Source organism: Acomys minous (assembly GCF_964271855.1).
Source record: "Acomys minous genome assembly, chromosome: 13".
In the NCBI taxonomy this organism is placed as follows: Eukaryota; Metazoa; Chordata; class Mammalia; order Rodentia; family Muridae; genus Acomys; species Acomys minous.
In genome coordinates, this window is record NC_140495.1 from 44420857 (window position 1) to 44443738 (window position 22882).

Sequence of the window (22882 nt, forward strand, 5' to 3'; positions counted from 1 at the left end):
CTCCTCTTTCTAAATCCCACAAAAGCTTAAAACAATCCCGCCACAGTCCAAAAGAGCCACGTGTGATCTTGGTTATGAAGATGATATTTTTACCACAGAGTAGCTCCGGAACAAACAGGAGGCTGGCGAGGAGTTTTAGACCTTTTACTATCAATGTAATTAACCATAATCACACTTTAACCATCTGAAACCCCTGAAATTTTAACCGTTCAGAGCCATCAATGAAACAAATACCCCAAGTGAGAGAGAACACTAGTTTAAAGGGTGGGAAAACATTTAGGTAGAGTTAAATGAGATTATTTTTAAAGCACCAAAACAAAGCTTTGTTCTTCAAAAGCTCGTGTAACAAATGTTCCATATATAACCCTCTACTTAACTATCCCACTAACTCTGTCTCTGCCTGTTAAAATTCTTTGTATATTTCTTTATTATAAGGAAAAAGAACTGTGGGTCTCAGCATCTGCTCCCATCAGTTTCCAGAGGAAGCCTCTCTGACGGTGACTGAGGCAGGCGCCAACCTATGAGTACACCAGAGTATCACTGGTCATCACTTTTGCCTAGTCATGTTTGGTTCTACCCTAGGTCTCTTGGCCATCCTGCTTCTGGTTTCTGGCCATCCAGGCATGGGCCTCCTCTCCTGGTGTGGGCCTCAGGTTAGACCAAGTTACTGGTTGGCCACTTCCACAAGCTCTGAGCCATCGCTGCCCTGGCACATCTTGCAGGCAGGACAGGTTGTAGTCAACCCTGGAAGAGGGAGAGGGAGGACTGTCGGAGCCAGAGCAGTTGAGGACACCAGGAGAGCACGGCCCACATAATCAACTAGGCAGGACTCGTAAGGGGCTCACAGACACTGAAGCAGCAATCCCAGAGCCTGTGTGGCTCTATGCTGGGTCCTCTGCAGATATGTTATGGTTATTTTAGCTGGGATTTTTGTGGGACTCCTGAGGGAGTCAGGCTATCTCTGACCCTTTTGCCTGCTCGTGAGACCCTTTTCCTCCTGGTGGGTTGCTTAGTCCAACCTTGATATGAAGTTTTGGGTCTAGTCTTATTGCATCTTGTTATGCTGTGTTGGGTTGAAATCCCTGGGAGGACTGCTCTTTTCTGAAGGAAAACAGAGGAGCACTGCATCTGGGGGAGAGGGGAGGGGGTGGGAACTAGGAAGAGTGGTGGGCAGGGAAAAGCCAGTCCCGATATATTGTATGAAAGATAAATAAATAAATAAATAAATAAATAAATAAATAAATAAATGAATAAATAGAAAATTAAGGACTGCCTGGAGATTTGCCACAATGATTATATGATGGAAGCTGTTGTGAACCTGGCTGGCCCAGAGTTTCCTACCATAATCACACCTGGGATCTACTATTCAAATGGGAAGGAACGAGGCACAACCATGCTAGTTCTTGAACTCCATGGTAGGAGGTTAGTGTTTCTTTTCCCTGATCTCTTTTTTTTTTTTTTTTTTAGCACTCAACAAATCACGAGAGACCTAGTGAAGAGTAGGGACCCAAGGAGGAGCCTGGGTCCCAGGACGACCAGATCCTCCACAGGAGACCTGAGCAAGAATGTCTCTGGTTATTGACATGCGGGCTTGGGGGTTATAGAAGCTGCACGTACTAGCTAAAGAAACTTGAGAATCAAAAGAGTAGAGACTTCCAAAGCCTAAAGATTCTACGTGACTGCCAGCGGCAGAGCCTCCAGCCGAAGACACCAACTCTAGGCTGCTAATACCCTACTTAAAAGTTCTCATTTTTCTAAGATGCTATGATGTCTACCATGAAGAACAAAACCATTTCCAAGGGCAAATTTGATTTTGCTTTTAAAGATAAAGGCAACCTTTTGGAGGAAAACAGTTATTGCCTATTTCTCTAATCTAAAGAGAAACGCATTCCTTTGTTCACTAATTAGCTCGTTCGTCCACTTGTGAATGAGACTGGACAGGAAGGCCTGATCGACTATTCCCAGGGGAAATGTTTGCTCAAAGTAATTGAAAGCAACGCAGCTGCATCATGAACAAGTTAGTACCAAGCTACTGCTAAACCAAAACCACTCACTTGATCAAAGCTCTGGATCTCCGTTTTCAAAGCCCGAAGCTTTGTTAGGACTTTAAAGCAGGGCCAATATAACTGGAGAAGACTATAAAGCTGTAATAGGAGGATGTCTTTCCAGTTCTAAATACGGTCTCCAGTGGCCCTGAATAACTGCACATCATCGCTGCTCTTTACTGCTCCACAATGCGGATACCCAGCGTTCTGTGTTACATGAGTCTGCGTTCAAGTGATACCTCCTACAAGCTGTTCTGAAAAACGTCCAACCCCTGTCTTATAAATTCCGCTGTGATCTACAGTTCGTTCTAAGTCTTTTCCACAATCCCCCATTCCATATTATATATATATATATATATATGTATATATATATACACACACACACACACCACCAGTGCTTCCTTCCCGCCCTCACATCCTAACACCTCCATTTAATTACCTCTTAATCATTTGCCTGAAAGCTAAACTCGAAGTCTCTTATTGTTTCCTTCCAGACGCTGCCGTGGAATGGCTCCCGGTAGACCTCACCTAGCATTCCAGCCATGCTCGTTTGGCTGTGCAGACTCTGATCCCAGCCCTCCGAAGCTTTTAAGCACTTTCTTTCCAGGAAACCTCATAGCTAACACCATGATTTCCTCACACAACATCGAACATCTGCAGACCGACGCATCGGAGCAGCCCAAAGATTTTGCATAATTCTTCTAAACTCGGATGAAGACTTTATCAGCCATCCTAGGCTATCAATTAACATTCTTTTCAGTTTCTAGTAAATAAACCATAGTGGCAAATTTCAACTTCCTCTCAAAGGAATAATTAGCAAACATGTATTTGCAATTACTAATTAGTTTTTATGTCTCCCAGCTAAGTGAACTAAACCTTCTTTTGGAAAGCCAATGTCTTATGCAATCATCACACTGCTCAAAAGCTTAAGTTTATTCTTTGTATATACAGTTGATTTAACTGAAGAAATAAACTAAAATATTCCACTGAACTGCTTATTTTAAGCACATACTTTGTAAAGTTTACCAAATTTGTTTATTCCTAGAAGACATTGATATAAATAACAATAAATATAAGCAAACTATATAATCTTACAAAAATTAATTATAACTTTGGACTTACTTATAATCTCAGTAAATGAAGATTGCTTTTATGGCATAAGAAAAATAAGGCCTGTACAAATAAGACTGAATCAAACCTGTACCTCTAAGTCCCCAGCTGTTTCCTGTGTAGATCATAATGGCTTTTAGTCATGGACTTTTCAGATCAGGGTTCCTAAACTTTAGCATGCATCTAAATCCCCTGCAGAGCTTGTTAACCCAGCTTCCCAGGGCCAGTTCCAAAGAGGATGATTCATTAGGTCAGGCTATGTCCTGAATTTGAATTTCTAATTAGTTCACAGGAAGTGATGCCCTTGCTGATCAGAGTACCACAACTTGAGACACGGGATTATAGCTTAAGCCAACTTTGTAAAAAAAAAATGTATGATTATGCTTAAGCAATATCCATCACTGTCAACTTAAACATCAATTACATCCCATTAATACAATGTAGCAAGAATTAAAAGTTAAGGCCCACTGTTTGCAACAATGTTGTATCATACTTTGAGCAACATTTTCCAATTCTTCCACTAAATGTTTCCTTTTTATTTTCTAGTGTGAATGAATCTCTCTCTCTCTCTCTCTCTCTCTCTCTCTCTCTCTCTCTCTCTCTCTCTCTCTCTCTCTCTCTCCTTGGAATATGCCATGTGCCTTCTAAAAAAATAACACCATATTCTTTAGCAATTTTAGAAAATTCAGGTTATTTTATTATTTGTCTACACTTCTTTCAAGGATGTAATGGCATTTTAGTGGTACTAAAACTAAAATAGTTGTATGTATTGTGTATTTGATTATAATGCATTACGTATAACATAATACGCATTGCAGATAACTGAAACACACACACAAAGACACTATTACTAATGTTAAATACTTTGAGGTGATGGGGGATGCTCTTCGGATCAGCCTCCACCACCACATATCCTGCTCTCTTGGGGGTCTTTGTTTAATTCTTTGGAAAAAGGGAAATTATGGTACCAATACACAGCTTAAACAAGTTTTGTCTAATTGTAGTAAGAGTGGGACCTACTGTGCAATGTCACTTAAGAACAAATCAAATAACTTTAAACAGTCGTTTGACAATTTACTGAAATTTTGTTTTGAAGACCAGCAAAACAGATTACGTAATCAACTACAAGATAAACGAAACAGATAAGAGGAAGCATTGTAGAGGACTGGTGGTAAGCGATGCCTGCCAGTGCTGCCTCCTACACACCTGCTTTTGAGTGCTCTACTTCAATTCTTACTGTATCAATCACATACACAAATGCAATCAACTGTCCCAAGACCTAAATTCTCAACATTAGAAAATATATCCTTACAGAAATCCATAAGTAAAGTGACTATGTACATATACACAATATGCTAATAACTTCATATTATATGAATGAATGTCTAGCCATGCAAAAAATAAACCAATTAAAGTAGAAAAACCCTTGACTAGTAGTCAGGATTTCTGTTGATAAATAATAATTTGTGAGTTAATTATCTAAAATAATTTTGATATATACTGTTAAAGCACAAATGGAAAATTAAAAAAAGACATACTTTATAGACTCAGTGATAGCATCCTCTGCCACAGCAGTAATACAAAGAGCACATCCATGTCAGACATGCTCTGGTCTTCCAACTTCCAATTTTTGTAACTTGCACAACAGTCCAAAATTGTGCATTTCACATATGACAAATCACATTAATTTTACATATTTTAATAAAATGCAGTTATTTTTAGCATAGCTCAGTTTTGTTTTGTTTTTTTTTTTTAATAACACTTTGATTGTAGCAACTGTTCATGGTGCGCATTCCGTGCTCTCCCTAATGGGACGTGTCTGCAACTACACAGCGAGGCCGCATGCAGGAAATTCTAGCTGTTCTGCTTCGAGCAACTAAAGATGCTGACAGCAAGGTCTCTCTGTGGCCTCATGGAAACCAATCAAATAGGAGCTCATATGAAGTAAGCTATTTGGATTATGTGTTTATTCTCTATGCCCTGTAGGTTGAGGAGTTGCTAGGTTTCTGCTCTTGCTTTTAGAGTAGCGGTTCTCAGCCTGTGGGTCACGATCCCTTCCAACGACCCCTTCACAGGGGTCACATATCAGATGCCCCACATGTCAGATACTTACATCACAGTTCTCATAACAGTTGCACAAATATAGATATGAAGTAGCAATGAAAACAATTTGTGGTTAGGGCTCACCACAGCATGAGGAACTGCAGTAAAGGGTTGTGGCATTAAAAAGATTGAGAGCCACTGGCTTAGACAAAGAAAGTGGGAAGGTACCAGCTCTCCTAAGGCGTAGTTTGCTCAGAGCCCTGGGTGAGCTTCAAAAGGCTCCTCTGAGGAGGGTGAGAGAGGAAGCTCTGCAGCGTGGGAAGTCCTGTCTCCCCGGGGCACATCCCTTCAAGCAATCTTCAGAACGCACTGGGCCGAGAAGGACATAAAGCCTCATGGTCCTGCATTCTATGGTCCACTGATTCAAGTATGCACCTGACTTGAGGCTCCTGCTTCTTGGTTGCAGATGGAGGCACACTGAGGCCATGACGTTAAGGGGAGATTTTTGGACTTTAATACAACTATTCTGTTACCACCTTCTCATTCTCATTTCCCTATATTATCTTTTATCGTGTAAATTAGTCATCATGTTGCTTTTGTATATCTAATGACAAGTAAATGAAAATTAATTATAATTGTACTTTCACATATCACAGTAATGCTTACCTCTGCATCCTGTAGGTGGCTGAAATTTGCCTAATTTGATCAGTTGCACAATAGAGATTTTGCTCTAAGCACTCTGCTTTGGGTGACCTCTTAGAAGGTTCTCAACCTCCCTAATGCTGCAACCTTTTAATACAGTTCCTCATGCTGTGGTGGCTCCCAACCAGAAAATGATTTCCTTCACTACTTTATAATGGTAATTTTGCTAGTTATAAATCATGACATATATCTGCTACGCAGGACATCTGAAAAGGTCACCTGACTCCTACCCCAATTTTCATGACCCACGCACGGGTTGAGGACCTCTGTGGAGGAACAAAGATTTAATGGTTAAAGAAAACAGGTTTTTCCAACAGAGCTTCTCCAGGAATTTTAAGTTATATGTATATGAAGTCTTGCTAAATATTAGAAATAAGTATAATGATATATTTCATATATTCCAGCTTTAAAATGACTGAGTCAATTGGATTTGCCCTGAATTTTAGCTATCTACTGAGGAACTAAGAAAAGATGTATAGAATAGAATTGTCCTGTAAGTCTATTAGCTCTTAATGATGCAGAATAAGCCATTTCTGGGGTCAGGGCATTGAATTTATCTATGTTTCTTCCACCTCAGGTTGGAAATATCGAATCCCAAGGTGAATTAATAATGGAAGATAAATAGCACTGTCATCTTAAGCATTTGTAATCAATGGAGGTTTCTTTCCTCAAAGTGATGACATAATCTGTAACCTGATTATTGTTTTTTTAAGAAAATCTTCAAATAATAACTAGATATTTTTATTCCTATTCTGCAAGAGCTGAGGCCCAGAAAGGTCTCAACAGGTCACCGAGAAGGTCATAGACCTCTCTCAGTGCTGGTCCTCTTAGTCAAGTCACACTGTCAGGATATGACAGACATAAGCAGCGATGAAGCCCAGTGCTTCCGGGTTAACGGCCTAGAAAGAGATTTATTAACTCTCAGATCCCCTGTTGATTCATCTTGGAAGTGAGAATAACAATATGTTTTGTAGAAACCATATATGATATTTAGAAAGGCCACCGAAATTATCTCAATTATCTGATAGAGCAGTTACTATTTTTATTATTATCGCTATATAATTACAAAAACTCATGTTACTAATGCTTAATACGTAGTGCATATACCATTTTATCACACTCTTTGATCTGTTACATGTAATAAATCAGTTGCAAATCCACAGCAAGCATGCTAAAATAATACTACTCCCATATGTAATACATTTTGATTAAGACAATTGACATTCAATTTAATAAATCATCACTATATCTTTCCCATTTAAAGGTCAACAGCTGTACAAATGTTTCAAAGAGCAAGTAGATTGGAGAGATCTGGCTCTTCATAGATGAGTATTTATGCAAGCTTTACATTCCATCTTCTTTAGTTTAAGTTTTCCTTTCCATATTTGCTAGAGCATACATTCAGCGGAATGATATTAAATTAAATATTAAAATCATTCCATAAGGGAATGAGGGCTAAGTGATAGCAGACATTCACGAGTGAAGTCCTGAATAAGCACATCTGTTTCTCCGCAGTCCTTGGAAATGTCTTTTAAACACAGCCCTAAAGCCTAGGCAAATGGGGCGCCAAATTGCCTTGTACTGTAACGTCTGAGCAAGTCCACAGCTTTCTGGACAATGAGGTTAGAGCCACTCCATATCATTTTAAAAGTCAGAAAAGCCTTGGCCCCTAAATCAAAACTCTCAAAGAGTAGAAATTGTGTCTAATGAAAATAAGATTCCTATTTTGACTTCGACATTAACCTATGATCAGTTTCCATTTCACAGTGAAATGAATACACATTGAGTGAAGAATTTTAAAAGTGAATGCCAGACTCTGTACACCCAGTGGGTTACAGATGGAGAAAGGCAGTGGCAGAGAGCCACTCTACTTCCTTTAAAATCCAAAAAACATTTGGAAGGAAACCCCAGAAGGAGCGACGTCTGACAGACAAATCTCTGGGGTTTCCAGCTGCCTCGTTTGCCAAGCTTCCTAGACCCCATTGCTTGCTTGTTAATAAAGTTCAACAAAGAGACTTTATGAACACTGATTTCTCAGAGTGAAGCATGCGTTAAAGGGGTTTATAATGTAGTTGAAGCTTCCTGCCATCTGTACCTCTTAGAAAATCACAGCCACGCAGGGCCATTCGCTGGGTGCTCCATCAGTGGTATATTGAGCCCGAACGCGGACTCCTGGTCTGTAAACTACAGCTCAGCCTCAGCAACAGGGAGATGCTCAGCTCTTAAGATACCACGTTAGGTACTTCAGTGTTTCTCTTCTGGTACAAGGGGAAAGAAGGGGGAGAGAAAACGCTATACACTGTACCAATTAACTCAATATAGATACCACTATTGAGAAAGAATGAAAGGCTACACCCTGATTTCCCTGATCTTCACAACAGTAGCAACAAGTGGAAAAAAAGGAAGCCGACTTTGGAACACCCGTTGCACTAAGACTTAAAAGTAGGTAATATATGAAAAATTAACAAGAGAAAACACAATTTCTACCTTAAAGTATACTTAATAAATCTCAGCACTACAATAATAGCAATATCTTTCATAAAACTAAATTTATATTTTTCCAAATAAAAGGAAAGTAAGTGAAAATAAAGTATCATTTATGCCACAGAAGTCTGCTATACCCATCAAACACAGTTTATTTGCTTCTATAAACACTTAATGAAGCCTTGAATATTTAGTTCCACTAAATAACAGAAAGAAAAATAAGACAAAGTTGAAGTCATTAAAAAGCTCAATCCAGCCACAGAAAAAAATACGTATTTAATATACAGGTATTTTGATCTATTTAACCACACTTGGTAGGGATTTCTGTCTCGATGCAAGATACATGGATGGGGCCAGTAAACATGCCTCCTCCAAATTGGGACTGGCAAGAGGGAGTTAAAAATGTGTTAGAATATACACAGTACAGCATTATTACACAAAAAATCAAAAGAGTGTATAACCTCAGATCAAGTTGAAAACACACAGCAGAGCAAGTTTTAAGATTGTTCTCGGTTGTTTTCTTTTAGGAGAAAAGAGACTAGAAAGATAAATCTAAGTATGTGTGTAGAAGCTACATCTACCTAGATATAATATATATTGCCTTATTTATTATGTATGTAGGGTGTGTGTGTGTGTGTGTGAGGTGTGTGCGTATGTGTGTGTGAGTGTGTGTGCATGCGTGTGTGTGTGTGTGAATCATATGTGTACATGAGCCCAGAGATGTCAGAAAGGAAAATCAGAGCCCCTGGGACTAAGGTTACAGATAGTTGTGAGCAAGCATGTAGGTGCCAGAGATTGAAGTGGGTCTTTTGCAAGAACAGCAAGTACTCTTAGTGCCTGAAGCAACTCTCTAGCCCCACACACTTTGTATATATATATTTTAAAAAACACAATTCTCCTTCTCCTTCTGTATGGAGAAGAAACAAATAACACCAAAGTTGTTTGATTAATGCCTCAAGAAATCATTATTTTATATTTACCCAAAATGATACACAATGCATATAAGTGTATGAGATGGGGGGGGTAGATATATGTCTTAGTTAGAGCTTCTGTTGCTGTGATAAAATACCATGATCAAAGCAACTTAGGTAAGAAAGGGTTTATTTTGGCTTACACTTCTGCACTATAGCCCATCACTGAAGGAAGTCAGGACAGGAACTCAAACAGGGTAGGAACCTGGAGCCAGGAGTTGATGCAGAAGCTGTAGAGGGGTGCTGCTTACTGGCTTGTTTCCTATGACTTGCTCAGCCTGCTTTCTTATAGAACTTAGGACCACCTGCCTAGAGGTGGCCCCACGCACAACAGGCTGGGCTCTCCCACATCAATCATTAATAAAATGCCCCCACAGGCTTCCATCCAGCCCAATCTTACAGGAGCATTTTCTTAATTGAGGTTTCCCTGGGCCCAATGGCTTTAGATTGTGTAAAGTGGACATAAAACTACACAGAACAATATACTTTTTTAAATGTCACCTACAGTGACAATACTCAGTGCTCTATCAATAGACTATCTAACAAAAACCCAAGTACCAGAAATGAGAAGCCTTCATTCAAGTTGTTGGTCAGGGTAGTCCAAGTGACTCCCAAAGCATCTTACAGTAATGCCGTTGCCCTTGGTTACATCTCGGAAACCGAAGGCAAACCCCTATTGTTGAACACTGCATGGTTAGGACACAGAAGCAGTTTGAGTTGGATCTAGCCTGAAAGCCTCCTTCCTGTGGTCTAGCTTCTATAGTACCAGAAAGTGATGTACAGGCAGGGACGCAATCAACAGTCCTATCCAGCTTTGACATCCGTGACCAGCATGGCAAGATACCTGTAAGGCTGCAATAGTGGCACTTGCATATTGGCAGTAACAACAACTCTCTAAGTCGACTTACTACCTACTGAACAGGAGGGGAAACATGCCGTATACTGAAAACCTAGGCAATTAGGCAAGGCTAGTGAGATCATGGATCTCAGAAAAGAATCTACTACCACCACTTTACTAGACAAGAATAACCCCTAACTTCATTCTAAAATGTAACTTTATCACCACACGTAAGTAGCTCTTACCACCCTCCCCGATAAAGATGCTTCTCTTTCCAGCAAATGGAAATCATTATAGAAAACCACAACTGAAAACCACACGATCATCTCCTTAGATGCTGAAAAAGCATTTGACAAAATCCAACACCCATTCATGTTAAAAAGTCCTGGAGAGAGCAGGCACACAAGGCACATACCTAAACATAAAAAAGGCAATACACAGCAAGACTATAGCCAACATCAAACTAAATGGGGAGAAACTTAAATAAATTCCACTGAAATCAGGGGCAAAACAAGGCTGTCCACCCTCTCCAGATCTCTTCAATATAGTACTTGAAGTCCAAGCTAGAGCAATAAGACAACTAAAGGAGATCAAGGGGATACAAATTGGAAAAGAAGTTAAATTATCACTATTTGCAGATGATATGATAGTTTACATAAGTGACCCCAAAAATCTATCAAGGAACTCCTACAGCTGATAAAAACCATCAGCAAAATGGCTGGATACAAAATCAACTAAAAAAAAATCAGTATCCCTCCTGTATACAAGTGACAAAGAGGCTGAGAGAGAAATTAGGGAAACAACATCCTTCACAATAGCCACAAGTAATATAAAGTATCTTAGTATAACTATAATCAAGAAAGTGAAAGATTTTTATGAAAAAAGTTTCAAATCTCTGAAGAAAGAATTTGAAGAAGATTTCAGAAGATGGAACTATCTCCCATGCTCATGGATCAGGAGGATCAACATAGTAAAAAACAGCCATCTTACCAAAAGCAATCTACAGATTCAATGTAATTCCCACCAAAATACACATACAATTGTTTGCTGACCTTGAAATATCAATTCTCAACTTCATATAGAAAAACAGAAAACCCAGAATAGCTAAAATGATCCTGTACAATAAAAGATCTTCTGGAGGAATCTCCATCCTGGATCTCAAGCTGTACTATAGAGCAACAGAAATAAAAACAGCATGGTACTAGCATAGAAATAGGCTGGTTGGTCAATGGAATTGAATCAAAGACCCAGAAATAAACCCACATACCTATGGACACTTGATTTTTTACAAAAAAGCCAAATCCATACAATGGGGAAAAGATACCATCTTCAATAAATGGTGCTGGTCTAACTGGATGGCCACATGTAGAAAAATGAAAATAGATCCTTATCTATCATCCTGCACAAAACTGAAGTCCAAATGGATTAAAGACCTCAACATAAAACCGGACACACTAAATCTGTTAGAAGAAAAAGTGGGGAAAAGCCTTGAGCTCATCGGCACAGGAGACAATTTCCTGAACAGAACATCAACAACTCAGGCCCTAAGATCAACCATCAATAAATGGGTCTTTACAAAACTGAAAAGCTTCTGTAAGGTGAAGGACACTGCAACAGCACAAAATGACCGCCTACGGACTGGGAAAAGATCTTCACCAACCCAACATCAGACAAAGGGCTAATATCCAAACTATAGAAAGAACTCAAGAAATTAAACACCACCAAACCAAATAATCCAAATTTTAAAATGGAGTACAGAAGTAAACAGAGAATTCTCTATAAAGGAATATTGAATGGCAGAGAAACGCTTAAAGAAATAGCCAACATCTCTAGTTAGCAGGGAAATGCAACTCAAAACAACTCTGAGATTCCATCTTACATCTACCCGAATGGCTAGGATCAAAAACTCAGGTGACAGCACGTGCTGGCGAGGATGTGGAGAAAGGGGAACACTTGTCCATTGCTAGTGGGAGTGCAAACTTTTACAACCACTATGGAAATCAATCTCATCCTTTCTCAGGAAATTGGGAATAACTCTACCTCAGGACCCAGGCATACCACTCTTGGGACTATACCCAAACGATGCTCCACCATACAACAAGGACATTTGCTCAACAATGTTCATAGCAGCTTTATTTATAATAGCCAGAATCTGGAAACAACTTAGATGTCCCTCGACCGAAAAATGGATAAAGAAACTGGGGTACATCTACACAATGGAATACTATTCATCTATTAAAAACAAGGAAATATTGAAATTTGCAGGTAAATGGATGATACTGGAAAAGATCATCCTGAGTGAGGTAACCCAGACCCAGAAAGACATGCATGGTATGGTACTCACTCATAATCAGACACATAATACAGGATAACTACACTACAACACAGAGTCAGAAACATCAACCAAGGACCATGTATGATGTGGACCGAGACCCACTGCTTGAATGTAGTAGCACAGTCTCCTTGTGGATCTCACATCTGGAGAGTAGGGACTATTTCTGGCATACACTCTGGCCACTGAACTTAGATCACTTCCCCCTGGCAAGACGGCCATGCCAGGCTACAGAGGAAGAGGTTACAGCTAATACAGATGAGACTTGATATTAAGAGATATTAAGAGAAGAGGCCTCCCCTGTCTGAGTACTAAGGGAGGGAGGGAGAGACAATGAGGAGGGAGGGGCATCGGGAGGGAGTGAGGGAGGGGGCTACAATCAGGATGTAAAGAATTTAGACTGCAGAACAAGCAGGTAACTTATATTGCTAATCCCACCACATGGGACTAGCTCTGAGACTAGTGGAAACATGAATGTCTAGCCATAGACAATGATTCTTGTTGACTTAAGAACCCCTATGAATTACTATTAGATGCCATTCTTCATATGGCATGAATGAAGGTTTACAGATGTCTACTTTTCCTGCTCATACAAAGAGCAGAAATCCAGCCTTAATTGTTCCATTCATCATGTACACCTTTCATACACTTACAATTTTAGGACTGTATAATGCTTGTGAGAAATTAAATCTTTCAGAACGAAAGAACCAGACAATGACATTGGATCAGACCTGACAGGATGCATTCCTTGCAGCACACTGGACATTGACATCCTGTTTGGAAGAAGTGGTTGACAGGTTTAGAAGGGGAAATATAAAAATATACAGGGAATATAGAACAAAAAGTAGATTAGTGAATCTACTCCTCAACTTAATGCCTCAATTGTCACACACAAGATATTTTTAATTCACTGATATAGAATTTTGTATATAGACGTAAAATAAGTTCTAGATACAGATATAGAATTCAAATGTAAGATTATTCCTCATACATAACTCAATTATAATACACGGTTTACTTCCAAGGCTTTGAAAGTGCTATCAAGCTGTTTAGGAGAAATAAGTTATACAAATTAAATGTTAGTAGATTAAATCATGGTCATGTCAATTGCTAGTCTACTTTTATCACAAAAATATCCATCTAAGGTACAGTAGATAGATATGACTCTACAGAAAGACAAGGTCTTCAAAAACTCCAGAGACATGCAGAATATGGCATTTAAAAATATTTTTATTACTTTAAAGATTCATTGACAATGAGACAGATTAACTCCTGGCAACACACAGCCTACCTCAAAGATGAGGACCATCAAAGAACCTCCTTATGGAGATGGCTTCAAACGTAACAAACTAGCCACTGGGCAAAAGGTCCCCATTTCTACCACAGACAGAATTCTGCCTAAAAAAGGGAAAGCTTAGATGCAGGCAGAGTCGACAGCCAAACTCTGCCAAGACAGGGTAAACAAGTCCTCAACAGTTCCTGCCTCAAAAAAAATTTTTTTTTAATTTTTTAAAATTTTTAAAAATTTAAAAAATAATACAAAATAATAAATAAATAAAAATTAAAATTAAAAAAACAAAAATAAATAAATAAATAGTTCCTGCCTCACAAATATGTCTGTCAGATATATTGGGCCAGAAGGCTGTAGAAGATGTTCCAATACTATAGAGAGTTTTGGGTGACTATTCAGGTAGAAAACTGTCTCTGTCATCTTTTCATTTGGAAAGCTACTAACCTCACTCCCGACATACTCAGATAATCAAGTTTACTTCTTTTCAAGTCTCTGAGGGAGTTGAAGACCAGGTAGCTTAGTTTTACGATGAAGCTTAATTGTTTAGACGTTAAGATGTTTTTAGGTCTAGATAGGTGTTCTAAGTTGATAATGACAACATGTGATGGAGATTGATTTACATTCAGAAATTTAAATGCACCAGGATAGGAAAGATGTCTTCTTCAAGGATGTCAAATACAAACAGCCAAAACTCTAAAAAAGTAACATTTATATAATTCCTGATTGTGTCACGGTTCTTCTCGCCATAGGTAACCTATTGTATATATGTATATGTACAAAAACAAAATAATTAAAATTTAAAAATCCAAAAAAATAATCATTTTATAAAAGTCAACATATTTACCCAGTAAAGGTGTATATAAGAACAAAAGTGAAAACACTACACTTTGAATTTAAAGGATGTTTAGACATACTTAGAAAAAAACTATAAAGAATTATTTGTAGATATTTTAAAAGTCAACCTCATGTTTATATATAATTAATTATACTACAACAGATCAAGGAAAATACATATAATTTGACATTTTTATTTAGAAATAAATTGAGGTTATAAAAGTTAATGAGTAAGAATGTATCAAAACCCAGTGTCATGAATACTTTGAGCTCCAAACAGGACTGAAGTGAGAGAATGCAAACATCGGTCCAGCCTTCTCAGCCTCCTTGTAGAGACATAAAGCAAAGTATAAAATTTTATTAGAGATAAATGATTTTTAGTGTTAAAACTACTGGAACATAATTTACCTTCTAAGTCTATATGCAGCAAATATGGCGTATCTTAAATGGAAGAACCTTTTCAACAAAAAGCAAATGCTACAAGGTTCGTGTTAAAGTGCTATAAAAAAGATGTAATGGGAAAAGAAAAGTCATGACAGCAAATACGACTTTAAAAATCTCATGTTGTAACTGTGTTTCTTATATGTTGACCAATAAGTCTATTCAGATTCCGTGGCCAAATATTTCAAAAAATTTCAGAACAAGAACACCGAAAGCAGATTACTTCACTTTGCTCTCTGTATTTTTTTTCATGTTTTTGAAGTATTTTTAGAAGATTGTAATTGAGAAAACAAACATTGAAGAAAATTATTTTTTTCTCTAAGAAGATCAATTAATTTATGCCCACGGAGATGCAATGCATTGTTCTCTATAGTCTGTGCCTAATTTTGCCTCTCTTTGGGAGGAATTTTGACACTGGAAAGCATCTATATGCCTATTGATCGAATTCTCCTTTAAACGTTTTCTTGAATACAAATATTTGATATATGTTCCATTTATCTCTGCATATGTCATTATACATTTTCTAATATAAACATTCTATAATGGATGGACTATTAATGTCTTAATTTTTGAATAAATGCTGTTACATTTTTTTTAAAGAAAAACACAACTGGATACAATGGAGAGATCAATCTACCGGAGGGAGCTCCACCCCAAAGAATACACCCACAACATAAGTCCTGCACCTAAGGCTCAGGAAATGTGTCACAAGTGGGAACAGGGGGATTAGGAGAGCTAGCAGTCCAAGAAGTCTACTGGAAGCCTCTTAGAAATGGCAGCCTAGACAAGCCCTGAACAATGACCATATCAATAGACGTGCTAAGGAAAAGTGGGGGTATGGGGAGGTCTCATAGGGCTCAACCCCTAGAAAAATAGAGACGGATAAAAGAGGTAACTAGTGACTGCTGGGAAAGGAGGAAAACTAGCCCCTCCCAAGAATGAACCCTTAAGTGGTTATCCAAGGCAAAGCAGTCAGACCTGAAATTATATACACATTATATACAATAATGAAGCCAGCAGATTGCATTTATATATTTGTGTATCTACATACACACACACACACACACACACACACACACACACACACACACACACGCAAGCACACATGTAGCAGTATTAATCAAAGAAAAAGAGGCTGTCGGTTGAGAGGGAATGGGGGGGGGAACATGGGAGGAGCTGTCAGATGAGGAGGAGGGGAAGGGAGAAATGATCTAATCCATTTTAATTAAAATATAGCTTGGAGAAGAAACGGGTCTCCATATTTCTTTCCATTAACACTGCACATCTTAGTCTAATCAGAAATGTGTTCTTAACCTGTTCAAATTTTATTTGGCCCTCAAATCTACCATTTCCATAAAAACCGCTATTCCTGCGTACTGAATTTTTTAAAAGTTCATAGATTTGTATTTTTAATGTGATTGGAGGGGCTGGGGAGCTGGCTTAGCAATTTAAAACGCTTGTTTCTCTACGAAAGACATGAATTTAGTTCCACAAGGGGACAGCTCAAACCATTTATAACTTTAGCTCCAGAGGACCAGAGACCCTTGCCTGGTACCCGTACTCACATGCACATTCCACTGTACAGATACACATATATAAATAATTAAAATTAATTAATTGACCCTTAATTGCAAGAAATAAATGAAAGGCAGCCACTTCAGTAAAAAGAAGAATAGAGAAGCTAGGCTGGAAAGGAAGAGGGCAATGCAGAATAAAAATGTAACCTTGGAGAGAGAAAGAAACCCACGAAGAGCACTGGCTGCTCTTGCAGAAGACTCATGCACATAGCAGCTCAGAGAGTCTGTAGCTACTCGTATTAAGGTATTAATCACACCTTCTTCTGGGGAATACCAAGCATGTACAATAATATACATATATACATGCATAAAGGCAAACCACTCATACACATAAATTTAAAATAAAAAATAAATCTTTAAAAAAATAAATCTTTAAAAATGTAGCCTTGGGACAAAAGCTCTACTGTTTTATTTCCCAGAAATCTTTGTTCCTCTTCCCATAAACGGTTCTCACCGGCTGTGTCAGAGACCCAGACCTCAGAAGCAGATATTTCTAGAACAGGAAAAGAAGCACCAGTTCCTTCTATGAAAATCATGATTAGCATATGGTGTGTGTAGCTGTGCCTCTGTGCTTCCGTGCTTGGCCTGGAGCTCCCCACAGTAGGCCTTCCAGAAGACTTTACTGTGAGACTGGACAGATGGTGCAGCTGGAAAATTGGATCTACCCAAAGAGGGGGAAGATCACTGAGTATGCTGACTACTCTGGTGAAAATGTGAAGGTATTTTCTTACTTTAAAAAATGTTTCTAAAATATCCTTGGCTGTTTAAATAAAATAATGTATCTTGGGACTTTAGAAAGAAAGAAAGAAAGAAGAAAGAAAGAAAGAAAGAAAGAAAGAAAGAAAGAAAGAAAGAAAGAAAGAAAGAAGAAAGAAAGAAAGAAAGAAAGAAAGAAAGTCATGATTGGAACTCACAGCTTTGAGTCTTAATTGCCCCTCCATATTCCCTCCTTTACTCTAGTTCCCCCTTTATCTCTTTACAACATTATATTCTATTTTCCCTTCCTTGGAAGATTCTCACCTCCTGGTCTCTTATTGGGTACCTTTCCTCTGTGGTTATTTGAACTGAAACGCACATATTACCTGCCTGCAAGATACACGTGTGCAATTGTGGCACAAATGATATGGAAAGTAACCACCCACTTCCTGATTGGTTTTCAGGCCCACATTCCTGACACTGCTGAAATGACCGACAGCCACGTACTAGAGATGTCAGGGGTCTGGGGAAAAGCCTAGCATTACTATTCTGCTAAAGAAATATAACAATAAAATGGCTTCCGATGACACACTGCTACACCCATCCATCAGCACATCACTCAGCCCTCATCAGAGAAGCTGCTTTTTCCAGCGGATGGTAATTAACGCCAAGACCCACAACTGGACCATGTGCAGAGTAAGAGACTTTGGCATAATGAGTCCTAAATGGGATGTCTTCACCAAACCTCTCTGTCCTCGAGTGGAAGAGGAGGCAGAAAGGTTCTCAAGCTCACAGAGGCTGTGACAGCAAGCACAAGGCCTGCACAGGCTCAAATCGGACAAAGTCTGAGAACTAAGAAGGGGAAATGGGCACAACATTCCACCCATGAAGCTACTTGAAATTGATGCCTGACGAGAAAAAGAAAATCAGTTTTCTCCAGTGGAATGCCACTGGATGTGTCGCCACACTCCAGGGTGCGCCCCATGGCCAGGAGCTGTTCGCAATATAAAACACACTTTTCTTTACTTTTCTTTTCTTTTCTTTCTTTCTTCTTGTTTTCATTGTTGTTGTTGTCGTCGTCATTGTCTGTTTTGTTGGTTGGGTTGGCTTGATTATTGTGTGTGTGTGTGTGTGTGTGTGTGTGTGTGTGTGTGTGTGTGTGTATGTGTGTGTGTACAAGGGACAGGGGGAGGACAGAGGAAGGAAAGAACATGGAATTAAGTGGGTAGGGAATGGAAGGATCTTGGAGGAGTTTGGAAAGTGGAAAGAATATGATCAAAATATATTTTATAAAATGGCATTTTAAATTTAAAAAGAAAAATTTAAAAACCCACATCTCTGGTTCCTCTATGACTATACAGAAATGATATAATAGCTTTTAAAGTTCATTTTTAATAAAGGGCATTAAAACTAGAGCCTTCATATACTAGGCAAGGGCTCTACACCTGAGCTACACACAAATCTTTTAAATTTATTTATCTATTGAATGTATCTAATTGCTTGATAGCAACATAAATTAGGAAGTTGTGAATAAATTAAAATACAAACCTTCTAAGGCTGGATAATTTCAAAAGTCTTTACGTAGAATTGTTTTCATGTGAAATATTATTTTGGAATAAATGTTTTGAAGATAAGATTTACTAATCAATATTTCTGCAAAAATATCATAAAGATGAGTTATAAAAATGGTTCAATCTAACAGAAGAAATTAAAAACTCTTGAGTATTAATTTAGAACTGAATTCTGATTATTTGAAGAAAGGAAGAGTGTTCAAAAGGAAAGATGGCAAGCTTCTGATGCCCTAACGACAACTTCCTGCCAGCTAAATAATTACAAAAACTAGGAACATCTTGAACAAGCTCGTCATACTATTTCCACATAATTGTCCACCAAGGATCCCCAAAACAAATCTTCCTGAACACTGGAGGTAATTTGATGCCTAAGACAACTAGCACATACACACACGTGTGTGTGTGTGTGTGTGTGTGTGTGTGTGTGTGTGTGTGTGTGTGTATAAAGGCATTCTTTTGTACCTACATGTTTTAGTATAGGAGAGTCATATAAAATATTTCCATGGATTAAATTTTCTCAGCTGGGCAGCAATTTGCCTCTCCTACATAGATTAACAATTGCCAGGCTACTAGTAGCAAACCAGAATTCTAAAAGCTGCTTTTGTTCTTAGGACTTTAGCCAGGCTGCCCAAAAAACTTTCAAGTCCAGAATCCAGTTTACATGATCCAAATATGTGATCTGACTTTGTCTCTCAAACACCACATGTCACCTACAAGTGACCCATAACATTTCTGAATCTTCAAAGTCTGGCCTCGTGGTTGACTAGGAAAAATAAAAGGAAACAAAACTAAAAAACTACTCGAATGCGTGTAACAGGGAGGGAAACAGAGAAGAGAGGGTCAGAGAAAGTCGTAGCACAGAGTGAATAACCGTAAAGCCAGAAGACTTGGAGGAGCTTGAAGCTGATGAGAAAAAAAAAAGTTCACAGCGTAGGGGGAAGGAAGGATGTAAAACGCCAGCTGGAATCGGAGAAAGCAAGGAATCCAGGAGCCAACAGAAATCCAGGGACAGAAAGTATTGACGATGGAAGGGAACAGGAAATTTATTGGAAACCAAGTTGTTTTTCCTTTTGAATCCAATGCAATTCTATTCCAGACTGAATTCTCCACTCAGCCTCAGGAAGGGCAGAAGGGAAGTCAAAATTCACAGCAGTCTACCCCCAATCTGCGCGCCCCCGACAACGAGCAAGAGCCAAGAGCTCAGGGAAGAGATGACAGGAGCCCAGGCTCTGACTGCAGTTGGTTAGGTGGTGGCTGTGGCATCCAGCACAGTGCTTACCAAGACAGGCTGAAGGAAAAACAAAGACCTCTGGGAGCCAACTGAGTCAGAGCTCCCAGCATAGTCACTAAACTCTCCGAGTGACGCCTCTCACGGCAACAACGGAAACAGGAGAGCAAACTGAATGGTCTGGAAGTAGAACTTCCCGGGGTTCCCAAGGTAACTCAGCTATCCACGAGCTGCCAGCTACGAGCAAGTTATTCAGCCACTGTGTGCCACACTCGAATCTACGAAACCAGACTACTGTGCCGATTAAATAAGCAATCGGGAAGCACCTGGAACAGATTTAGCATCCAACAGCGGTAGCTATAAAAAGTGCTTCCAACAGGAAGTCCATACAAAATAGTAGGGTTTAATTAAAAAGATGAGGAGGACACAAAAGTGCTACACACTTTTTTTTTTAATACAGCACCAAGAAGCACATTTCCTAATAGGATAAAAACTAAAGAGGCGGTCCAGGGTTTCTATCCTTGTTTCCGCACATTCATGCGAGGCATGAGCATTCGGGAACCCAAGTGGGACCAGATTTGACCTAGCTATCTGAAGTCACAGCGTAAGAGTGGAGAAGCTTCTCCTGTGGGTTTAAGAATAAATACTTAGGACACACTTAGAAACTACCCTGGTTTAGGAAAGTGGCACTGGTTGGTTCTCCTAGAGGATCCAGGACTTCTCCAGCAGTTGGTAGGTTGGGGAAGGTGATAGAAGAGCCATGAATTCCCTCCTACCAAGCAGACCCTGAGTCCAATTAAGCAGCTGTTGGTTAGCCCTAAGATGTGGCATTATTGCACTCTTGGGGATAGCTTGCTTCTCGGTCCGCCACTGTGGTTCATAGGCTTCTTCACAGTTGGACAGGGCTACTGGTTGTTTTTCTCCCTCTGTGGCTGGCATCCATGGCATGTCCAGGCACTGTAAGAGCTAGCCCTCGGGTGGGAGGCTTCTGCAGCCAGGTCCAGCTCACTTTCTCCAAGTTCTGTGTCTGTGGTGTCTTCTGTTTTTATCCCTTTTCCCTTTCCATAATCTCTCGATCTTACAGCCCTCGTCAAGGAGGCTTCCTTTTGCACAAAGACAATTTTGGAAACCCACAACTGGTCAAACTGCAGAGAACACTGACCCATGGGCTGTCCGTCTCCCATTGCTCCATCTACAGCCTAACCCTACACCTATGCCTCAGGTAGCATCATCGAAGAGGAAGCAGGGAGATTTTTGAGAGGTAGAGGACCAAATATCTGCTATGAGGTGCCTTCTCAATATGGCATGGATGCTGTTCCCATCCCTGTGGGAAGGACTGTAAGCTTTGTCACGGGTGAAAGCAGTCTTGGCGGGCTTTACCCTTGGACAAACCATGGATACCTTGAGATGGACTGGGTGGAGCCATCCTGGGCCTGGAATTCAGGAAGCAGACCTGGGGACTCCACCTGGACTACTGTTTTTCTAATCCACCCTCAATGGGAGAAGGAGACCGCCCTTTGCATGTGACACAGGCAGGTGGAAAGGACAGAGCAGCGGCAGGTTCAGACCGGGCTTGAGCGCAAGCAGATCAGCGAACAGGCTGGACCAGCACGCAGGCCAGAGACACCTAGGGACCCGTCCCGTGGAACGGATACCAGAAGGTTCACTCTTTTTTCCCTTTAACCTTTTTTCCCTCTTGTGTAAGCTAGTTGGGTTGTATAATAAAGTTTAATTGTTAAGAAACAGAGCATACACATCCCATCTCAACAATAATGGCCCTTAAATAAGGCCAGCATCATGGCAATACGAGTTGAGCTGCCAACATGAACAAGGGACATCAAAGCTCCACACCTAGATGACGAACTAACGGCAATTACTGGCTATTGAGAGAATCAATTTCTGAAGGAACAAGCCACCTGATAGGTTGGTTATCCTATCCCAAGCGATCAGCCATAAACACACATATATAAGAGCAACATTAAATGGACTCAGGTTGTATTTACATATACATATGCATACATATGTAACAATAATAATTACAGAGGAGGATGTCATAAATTTTAGAGGGAGTTGAGGAGACACAGGAGTTTTAGGGGGCCATAAATGACATAAACACAGCACTCACATATGAAATGCTCAAAAATTTAAACAAAAACATAATAATCCCTTTTTTTAGGAGATGATAGTTCAAATTCTCAGCATGAAAATAATGAAGCAACTTTTAAAGTGAGCAAATTCGTTATTTGAGATGCATCTTTCTTTCCAAACAACAGTGAAACTTAAAGTTATAGAATTCAATAAATTAGACTGACACCAAGTTAGACAGAGTTGAAGAAGTAATCGGTGCAAAGGAAAAATATACATACTGAACACAGAAAGGAAAGAATTAAAAAATAAAGAAAGAAATGTGAAATATCCACAAGTATCTAGTTAATAAAATTTCTACACATCACTAACTAGATAAACGAAAATAGTCTTAATGGATATGATTGGAAATCAAAAAGAGATTGAAAGATACATTACTATCTGACAAGAAATAAGACAAAGAGATGACACTGCCTGTTAAAATTACCCATACAACTACTGTGATATCCACATTTTGTACTGCTGTTGTATATTTAAATCATGTATTATCTATTAATTTAAATTCTTTGTGTTGTATGTGTTTGTATTAATATTTGCTTATAGCTACAGTATTACACACACCCATGCTGAAAGA

The 22882-nt window shown here is 39.2% G+C and overlaps 1 protein-coding gene across 5 annotated transcripts in view; it reads right to left on the reverse strand.

The window, feature by feature from the left end:
* HMGCLL1 (3-hydroxy-3-methylglutaryl-CoA lyase like 1) overlaps positions 1-22882 on the reverse strand; it is a 123357-nt gene that overhangs the window by 94875 nt on the left and 5600 nt on the right. The window contains exon 1 of one of the 5 annotated variants that reach the window (XM_084754978.1): positions 20215-20302. The exons of 3 other annotated variants lie outside the window; for them this stretch is intronic. The gene's annotated coding sequence lies outside the window, so the exon portion shown is untranslated. Of the gene's footprint in view, positions 1-3249; positions 3294-20214; positions 20303-22882 lie in introns of those variants that run through there. One more of the 5 variants, XM_084754977.1, reaches the window with a different exon arrangement.